A 9,132-nucleotide genomic window follows, 5' to 3' on the forward strand; every position below is an offset into this window, starting at 1 on the left:
ACCCTGCGTACGAGGACCAGGAGCGTCTGTGTGGTGGAGGATATAGGGGGAGGTGTGGATAGAATGGTGGGGCTGGAGAAAGGTTTCGTTCAGGAGGGAGGCGTCGACCTGGTGGCGGGAGAGGGTGGGGGGAGAGGGTGGGGGGAGAGGTATTTGTTGGAGTGGAAGGAGCGAATGTTGTGGAAGAGGATGCGAGACAAGTGCCGCGCCATGACGGGAAGATGGGGGGGGGGGGGAAGAGAGGGAAGGGAAGAGACTTAAACTAGGGTGTCGAGGCGGGTGAAGGTGAAGTGGGCTTGATTGTGGGAGTAAGCGGCGAAGGTGTTCAGGTGGAAAACAGGTGGAAAACAGAGCGAGCAGCAAGGGAGATTTTTTGGAAGGTGTGGGGGCGCTGAAAAGGGTGAATGTTTTGGATTACAACGGTAATGAACCGGATGATGTCCTCGGCGGTGGGGGGTGGACGGAGGGAATTGTTGGGATGGACAGGGGGATCGACGGGACGAACTGGGACTGTAAGTTCAGGGGTGGCTGGAGGGGGTTTAGCTTTACACTTGTGGGAGTATGTGGGATGGGGGCCATTGCAGGTATTACAGGAAGGAGGAGCAGCGAGGTTGGGGCAATTCTTAAGAAAGTGGGAGGCCTTGCAATGGGGACAGGTGGGAGGGGGGGTTTGCAGTTGGGAGTCAGGTGGTCATTGTACATCAGGCACCGCTGACAACAGTAGGAGTCGGGAGGGTATTTGGAGGATTCAACAGGGTGGCGACGGTGGTATATCAGGGCACCCTGGGTGAGGAGATGGTCTATGGATGGGGAGGACTCAGAGAATACCCGCATGAGGTAGCTGGGACCAGAGGCATTGTGGATACGGCAGGCAGAGCGGATTTCCAAGTCCGGGTGGAAGTTCAGTTTTACCAACACTTCATCCTCTGTGATCTCCGGGCTGAGCTTGGTGATCACAGCGGTGTAGGTGGGGGGGGGGGGGCGACGGGGAGGCTGGGGCTCACGGGGAGTGGAAGTGGGAAGGAAGAGTGTCAAAGAGGCAAGGGGGCCAAACATTACTCGTGGGAGTTTGCACAGGAGGTCTGTGTGAAAGGATGGGGACGGGGACTTGATAAGGACTGAGTCCCTGCGGGGAATGAGTTGGGAGATGGCAGCACCAGGTATGTACTTTCGTATTTCCTTGGTGAGGGTACGAGCGTCGAGGAACTTAGGATTGGGAGTCGACAGGACAAAGGTGTGGAGGGTGGGGGCCAAGGTATGGGTGGCAGGAGGAGGGGTGGTGTCCATGGTGACGGCAGGGGGAGGGGAGGTGGTGTTGATATTTTGTGGGAAGTGGCGGGAGCAGAGTCGGTAAGGACACGCTTTTGGGGTTTTTTGGGGACTGGAGGCTGGGAGGAGGGGAGAGGGACGGGGAGGAGAGGGAGGTGGCGGGTGGCAGATCCCTGTGGCGTAGTGGAGGCACCGGGAGAAGCAGCTGGTTCAGTGGTGGCGACGGTGGCTCGGCGCGACGTGATGCGTGCGGGAGATGCAGATGGCGAAACGACGGGGTCGGTGAGAGAGGGGAAGCCAACCACCTAAGGGGCGGCAGCAGAGGCGGCAACAGAGGCGTACGTGAGGGCGTGGGTAGGAGTGGGTGTGGAGGCTGGAGGAAGGGTGTAGAGGTGTGGGTATACAGCAGGAGAGGAGATAGGGGGATGGGCAAGTGGGGGAAGGGAAGGGGAGGTGGAAGGAGGGAGGCCAGGGGCGGCACTCCAGGAAGTGACTGTGGGAGAGGGGGAGGGGGAGGTGTAGATGACGGTGGAGGTGGGAGTAGTCATTGCAGACGAACGGCGACGGACAGACGGACGTGCAGCAGGCGGCGGCGGCGTCGGCCGGCGGCGAACAGACGAGCGAACAGACGGGCGAAACAGCAGGCGGCTGCGGCGGCGGCGGCGGCGGCGGCGGCGGCGGCGGTTACGACGACGGCGATGGACAGCGAGCAGGCAGGCAGACGGACGGACGGACGGACGAACAGCGACAGCAGCAAGCGGCGGGCAGACAGACAGACAGACAGACAGACAAAGACAATCTTCGAAGACGGAGATTCCACCCTGAGAGTAGCCCTGGCTTTGCAATCTGACGCTTTCGAAGGAGGGAATCTAACCCTCTAGATGTCCTCGAGTGTTTTCACTGTAGTGGAATTTCATGCTGTAGCGTGAGCATTTTGGTGCTGAGTAAAATTTTCTTGCTGACTAGGTACAAAGCTGATTTTTTTGATCATACTGTTAATAGTTCTCGTTTGGAAAAGTAAGTGTCTTTTACATTTCTTGGTTGCACTATTTTTTGTGAGAAAATAACTGTTTAGAAATTATTTGAAAAAGTTATTTTAGGAAGGAGCAAGGACCACTCAAGGCTCAAACCAACCTCAACACTCCCTACAGCGGCATAGTTTGTTCACTGCTCCTCCCACAGTTAGGATAAATGGTATGCAATAAAGTTACCTACGCAAACATATATACGTTGGATTGGTATCGCATCCTGTTCTCAGAGCAGCAGACTGGACGGGTTACCTTGAGCTTTCCAGGCTTGCGGAGATCCAATCTGCCATGCTTTAACCATTGTGCTTGTATCTCCGCTGCAGTAGGCTGAGCTGCTTTAATGGTTGTGGCGGAGATAGGGGCTGGCAGGCTGGCCAGAGAATTCGTGCGCGTGGGACTTAAACGTATTGGAGTGGCGTGGTGTTGCTGGCCAGTGATGGATAGGAAAACTCTACTGCAAGGTAAAACATATTTAATTCAGTTTGATGCTACGATGATTGAAGTGCTGCGACGCCAAAGACACTCTCCCATGCAGGCGCATGGTGTGCCGGCTGCATCGTCAGCTGCGGCAGCCGTGGTTACGTGTTGGACGTGTGACGTCACTGTTGGCTTTACGCTGGGGCGCAGTCCCAGTTTGCACTGTGCGGCCTTGAGCGAGAAGTGCCACATTAGACACAACGTGGCAGACAGAAAGCTGAAAACAGTAAAGTAAAAAGCTGCCACACAGGAGCAACCGACTTAAAGTTTATGATGCGCTCTCATTGGAAGACTGCAAGCGGATAATACATAACTTACTACTATACAGAAATCTGGTTAAGAAATTTTGTAAACAAAAAATCCAAAGAAATATTAAAGGAGGAAAAAGTTATGTACGTAGGTACAAATAAATAATACACTACTTACAAAAGTTTTCAGTTACCGCAACAAATTCATACGAAGGGTATTGAATAAATTCTGCAAATTTTTTTTTCTGGATGCATGTTGTTTTATTCAGTATTCCGATACAACACATTATTCCCCAGTCTTTTCGCTACAAAGCCTATTTTTCGGCATAATCTCTGTCTGCCTGTATGCCCGCATGGTACCACTCTACTGGTCGACGTCGGAGCCAAAGTCTTGCTGCGTCAGTAACTTCCCCATCACCCGCGTACTGCTTCTCCCGGTGGGCGACATTCATTGGAATGGCCCTTCGTTGCTTTTTATGTTCTCTTAAACGGTGTGGAAGACAGTGGACACAGACTTTTGATTACCGTAACTGGTGGACGAGAGTGTCAGCACAGCCAACAGAGGCACCAAGTTGAACGGCGACGTGATTCTTTGTTATGCGTCAGTCACCTCGAATGAGTGTGTCCGCATGTTCCAGCACTGCATGCTCCACATTTGTATGTGTCCATCCGCCACGCGGGATATCAGACAAGTTTGGGACAGATTATTGCAATGATGGCAGGCCTCTCGCCAACCGTCTCGCCGTCTCACCGTGCTTTTGTTTACTGACATGTTTCCATACTTAGCTGCATGAACCTATCAATATCTGACATGCTCTGGTTTTTCGTCAAAAGAAGCTCAATGACAGTTCTCTGTTTGGGGAGCACATCTGTTGCAGACACCATTTTGGATACCACGTATAGAGCTGCCATCCATCGGGACTTCATGAAACTGTAGGGGGAATATTCCAAGATGACCCACAACAAATTGTGCGTTTTTCATTCGCAATTTTCGGAGGAAAAGAATGTGTTGCATTAATGACTGAGCATTCCACGTATACCTTACGGAAGGAGTGTTTCAGCTTACGAGGGTTGGTCAGAAAGTAAGGCACCGCATTTTTTTCTCGTCCGAAAACACTGCTACGAATGCCAAACATTACATTCGTATTATCTGAACTCTCCTGAGTGAGCGCAAAGTTTCCTTCACTTCCGACATATAGCGTGGCTGCAGGACAGTTTCTAAATGGCTTCTGTAGGTGATGTACGTTAGAAGCACCGTGTCGTCAATGAATTTCTCACTGCAGAGAAAGAAGCTTTAGGGAATATTCACAAACGCTTGTGTAAAGTCTATGGAGCGTCTGAGTGGACAGAAGTACAGTTGGTCGCTGTGCATGGCAGGTGAGATCATCAGAAGGCGGTTCGGCGGAGCTCCATCATTCGCAGCGATCGGGGAGACCATCCATGGCTGTCACACCAGACATGTTGCAGCGAGCTGATGTCATTCGCGAGGACAGACGCATTGCGACTCGGCAGTTGGCGCTGTATATGTCAATCAGCAAAGCAAGTTCACACAGCGAAGCACTGGCTCCGCCACCAGGACAAGGGCTGGTACCGACAGGGCAAACATGCCCTTGTTTGGCACTGGAGGAAGACCATAGAACGGGATGGAAATTACGTGGAAAAATAGGATGTGTAGATAAAACACTATTCTTTCGTGTCCGGAATTCTCATTAGGTTCAATAAAGAATTATTGAATAAAAAGAATCCGGTTGCTTACTTTCTGGGTAACAATCACAGATTTGAAGACTGAGGGTTTATCTCTCTGTTTCATTCCATCTGGAACCCTGTGTAAAATTTAAACTGGTGAGTAGTTCGCATATTTCCACACAGTACTAAAGGAATGTTAGTATGGGGACAGCCTATGCGCCAGCTCACGTTGCATTGTTGCCAAATTTATTGAAGGTGGCGGCGATGACGTCATCCAAGATGGTGGCATGTAGACTTGGCAACATCGCATGACGTCATCCAAGATGGCGGATTTTGGCGGGAGAATAGGCCAATTGCGCTACGTCCACTAACCTAACCTCAAGAAAAAATGGAGGTGAAGTTTCAATTTTGGCGGGGAAATAGGCCAATGGTGCTACGTCCATAACCTAAGCCTCCAGAAGAAAAAATGGCGGGAAATTTGAATTCCAAAAGGATAATGCATGCAAAGACCGTACTTCTCTTATTATTATTGATTATCATTCATTGTCATTTATTATCATTCATTATCATTTATTATTATTTATTATTATTGATCTGCCTCCAGTAGAAAATTCCCTCCAAATTCAAATTCCAACACGATAATGGCTGCAAAACCTTACTTTTGTTTATTATTATTCATTATTATTTATCAACATTCATTATCATTCATTGTCATTTATTATCTTTCATTATCATTCATTATAATTTATTATTATTATTATTTATTATTATTATAGGCCTACATCCACTAGAAAATTGCGCCAAATTCAAATTCCAACACGATAATGTCTCGAAAACTGTACTTCTATGTATTATTATCATTTATTATTTAGTCAAGATGTCCGATTTTCTCGGCGAGAAAGCCATTTTCCTCATATTCATAACAAAAGTCTATCACAAGTTCAAATCCCAACATCATAATTGATCACACGTACGAACTTTCTCCCTCACTTATCTTTTTTCACTGGTAGCCTATCATAATCGCGTCAAATAATAAACTGCTCTTACAGGAACTTAAGTCACGTCCTTTGATTTTGCAGGGGGGAAGGGACTGAAGACTTTATTTCAAGCAGTGCCGTCATCACTTGTTTTCCAACACAGTCAGCACACATCTTTCATATCGCAGTGCAGTCGCCACGACATTCACGCTCCAACTGAATTAGTTCAAATCCTCGCCACTCCCTGGCCAGCGCGCGGAGACACTGCCGACGCCTGTCACGTGAGGCGGCCGGCCACACGCGGTGGACTGGTGGTACGCTGGGGGCGAGCCCAGCGATCGCTCCCACGTCGTAAACATGTTTTCGCTGGACACGCTGGAACTTGCCGAGTTTGAAGTCACAGCGGCCCCTTGGCCGCTCACCACGTGTATTCGTCGCGTCCGCACGTTTCCCGCCAAAATTGTTTGCCTCGGAGATGAATCACACAACGGTCGGCCGTTTCCCTGCAACACTTTCGGCCCCAAAGTTGTTTTTCCTGGTCACGTTCAAACCTGTCGATCCTGACCGCTCACCGTCCACCACGTGTCTTTGTGCAAGCGAGAACGCAGTGCTACACTTTTGGTGGCAAAGTTTGCTTGACAGTGGAATCCGCCATGACTATATAAGAGCACGTTTGGTCCGCACTAGAACGCTCGCTAATTGACTCGCTCTCGCGCGCGCTCGTAATAACTGTACAATCGCTGCGCCGCCACCCCGCATACGTCACACACCCTCCATACATGCGTCGGACATAGTCTTCTGTAAATACCTAAGTACTTAATTCCATTTCGATTTTAATCATATTAAATAATTCAATTTACGATTTCCATATAAACAGCCGTCCACTCAGCTCCAGGACCAGGCTGCTGAAGTGGGCTCTCCCTATACCTGCTCTCCAGCTATTGTCTAACGACACAAAGTACACAAATGGATTCCTGAATAGCGCAGATCTCTATCTCCCCCTTGAATCTCCAACCGGAAATGTAAACAGTGTCTCCCCCAGCCAGCGAACCCGACGTTATTCACCTTTTGCTAACTATTTGCACTCACAAATCTTAAACATTCTCATATATAAAACCATATTCACTCTTGCCAAAACTCACTTAATAATAAAAAAAGCATTCTCCCTTTCTAAGCATAGATGAGTATACATTTATCTTCACCCATCTGATCTCTGCAATTTAAGCGGAGAAAGACATATCTATTACCCCCTACAACCTGTCTAAAAACAGAACGAGCTCAGTTACTAGAACAGGACCTTGTTTTGACCATTCGCCGGAAATGCGCGCAATGTTGTACGCCTCAAACTAGGTACATGTACAACAGATCCTCAACACCCTATCATCTTTATCCTCTACCATCAAACGGTGAAAAAGTCACGAAGGTACGAATGCGATCCACCTCCAGCGCGGACAAACGGGATTCACAATACTCCCCAGAATAACTCAGAGTGCGACCATCCAAGAATTCCTAACAGCTCGTCAAGTCCGACTCCTCAAACTACAGATGCCTATATGGACAAGATCATATTAAATACACACACGCTGCAGAGACCCCTTCAAAGTTTGATCACCCATACTGTAAGAGAATGAGAAGCTGCCTCTCGCCTTTGTTCAAACAGTGTTTTCTAACACGCTTTTGCACACTGCCGAGCATTTCGTCTTTCTGCCGCGACTTCGAAGTCGGTGTCTGATTGTAAACAGACATTAACACGGACTGATGCACAGCCTCTCACAGGAAACTATACCTTCCACCTTATAAATCATAGTCTTACAGTCGATAGCATAACGTTGTAGCGACTTCCCTCGAAAGTGATTGACCACCTCTACATTTAAACTCATATGTCGCAGTGACCGAATAGTTTATAACTCTGCGTTCCATTTCTAGTGATTGGTCATTTTTGCACACAAGTACGGGATCACCGTTTTCGGTGCTAGCAACCCAGGAAGTTGCGGTCCATCAACCAAAATTTGTCCCCCAACTCAAGCAAGCATTGTCAGTCAATCATTATGTGATACCCAATGCACAGACACGATGGATAAGACACCACCGATCTACTGTGATATTATCCATCACAGCTGATATCGCGAAAATTTTTACAGTAAGTCCAACACTGGCCAATCATGTGACAGCTTGTTTTCTTAATTTCAGTATCATAGCTAAACCATACTTCCTCTACTTTGCAAGTGTCATTGCGAACATTCATAGATGACTGCTCAACACGTCCATTCACACTTAATTCTCGAACACATAAAAACGATCAAATTATACCAGACAACGCTATACATATTTCTAAGACCTCGTGCATAGTACTCGATCAATCTCTATGCGTACGGCGGTCACAGAGCTATCTAATCCTCTTACGTTAAAAGATCATCCTCACCTCGGCATTGACCAGCCTACCCCGCAACATCGCTACCCAATTATTCCTCAACCGAGCAGACAAATACAGCTACACTCCACCTCTCTTGACTGAATAGAGCTTTCCTAGTCCTAACCCCTGCACCACATTTCTCGAAATGTAACCAAGTCTTGGAGCTTACCACAACAAATCTATCGATAGTAACATTATCTCAAAGTGCCTTAATTTAATAGCATACAGTTAAGAAGAATAAGAACAGAGCGATATTTATACGCAACGTAGATACATTTTTAAGTAAATCATCCAATCTATCATGTGTAAAGTATTGTTCTAGAGTCCATGATCGGTGCATCGAATCAAATTATACCAGACAACGCTATACATATTTCTAAGACCTCGTGCATAGTACTCGTTCAATCTCTATGCGTATGGCGGTCACAGAGAGAGAGAGAGAGAGAGAGAGAGAGAGAGAGAGAGAGACAGAGAGAGAGAGAGAGAGAGAGAGGGAGAACATAAACACACATACTCACACACTCCGAAGACTATAACGTTCAGCACTTTAAAGCGGCCAATAACCTTAGATCGCTTACTTTTCCGTCCTGTCAGACATACATCATTCTCCCCGGTCACCCTACGCTGAGCTATCATACCCCAATCGTAAAACTTTTCCTTCTATGATACGAGCCCAATATAGCCCTGCGGACACGTCTAGCGCCCAATGATCACATCAGATCAAAGAAATAATACTATTACTCCGTCAGATCTATATACAAATGATAGTTATTAGCAGCCGGTACATCCTACAAGCAAACAGATAAGCATAACAGCAGCGTCAAACATGTGAAAATTACAAGTCATCCCGTCACCAACTCTGTAAACACCCGTCTGTCGGATAAGTGTGTACACAATGATTACAGCTCCTCACAAATACCCACAGCTAACTTAGTTATTACGCTAAAGTCTCGATTTCACGCCAAGCATGCGACAAGGTGGGGATCGCGTGAATCAAAGTGCGTTTAGAGGAATGTGTCAACTTTTATCACACA

This window comes from Schistocerca serialis, chromosome 5, assembly GCF_023864345.2.
Source record: "Schistocerca serialis cubense isolate TAMUIC-IGC-003099 chromosome 5, iqSchSeri2.2, whole genome shotgun sequence".
Lineage (NCBI taxonomy): Eukaryota > Metazoa > Arthropoda > Insecta > Orthoptera > Acrididae > Schistocerca > Schistocerca serialis.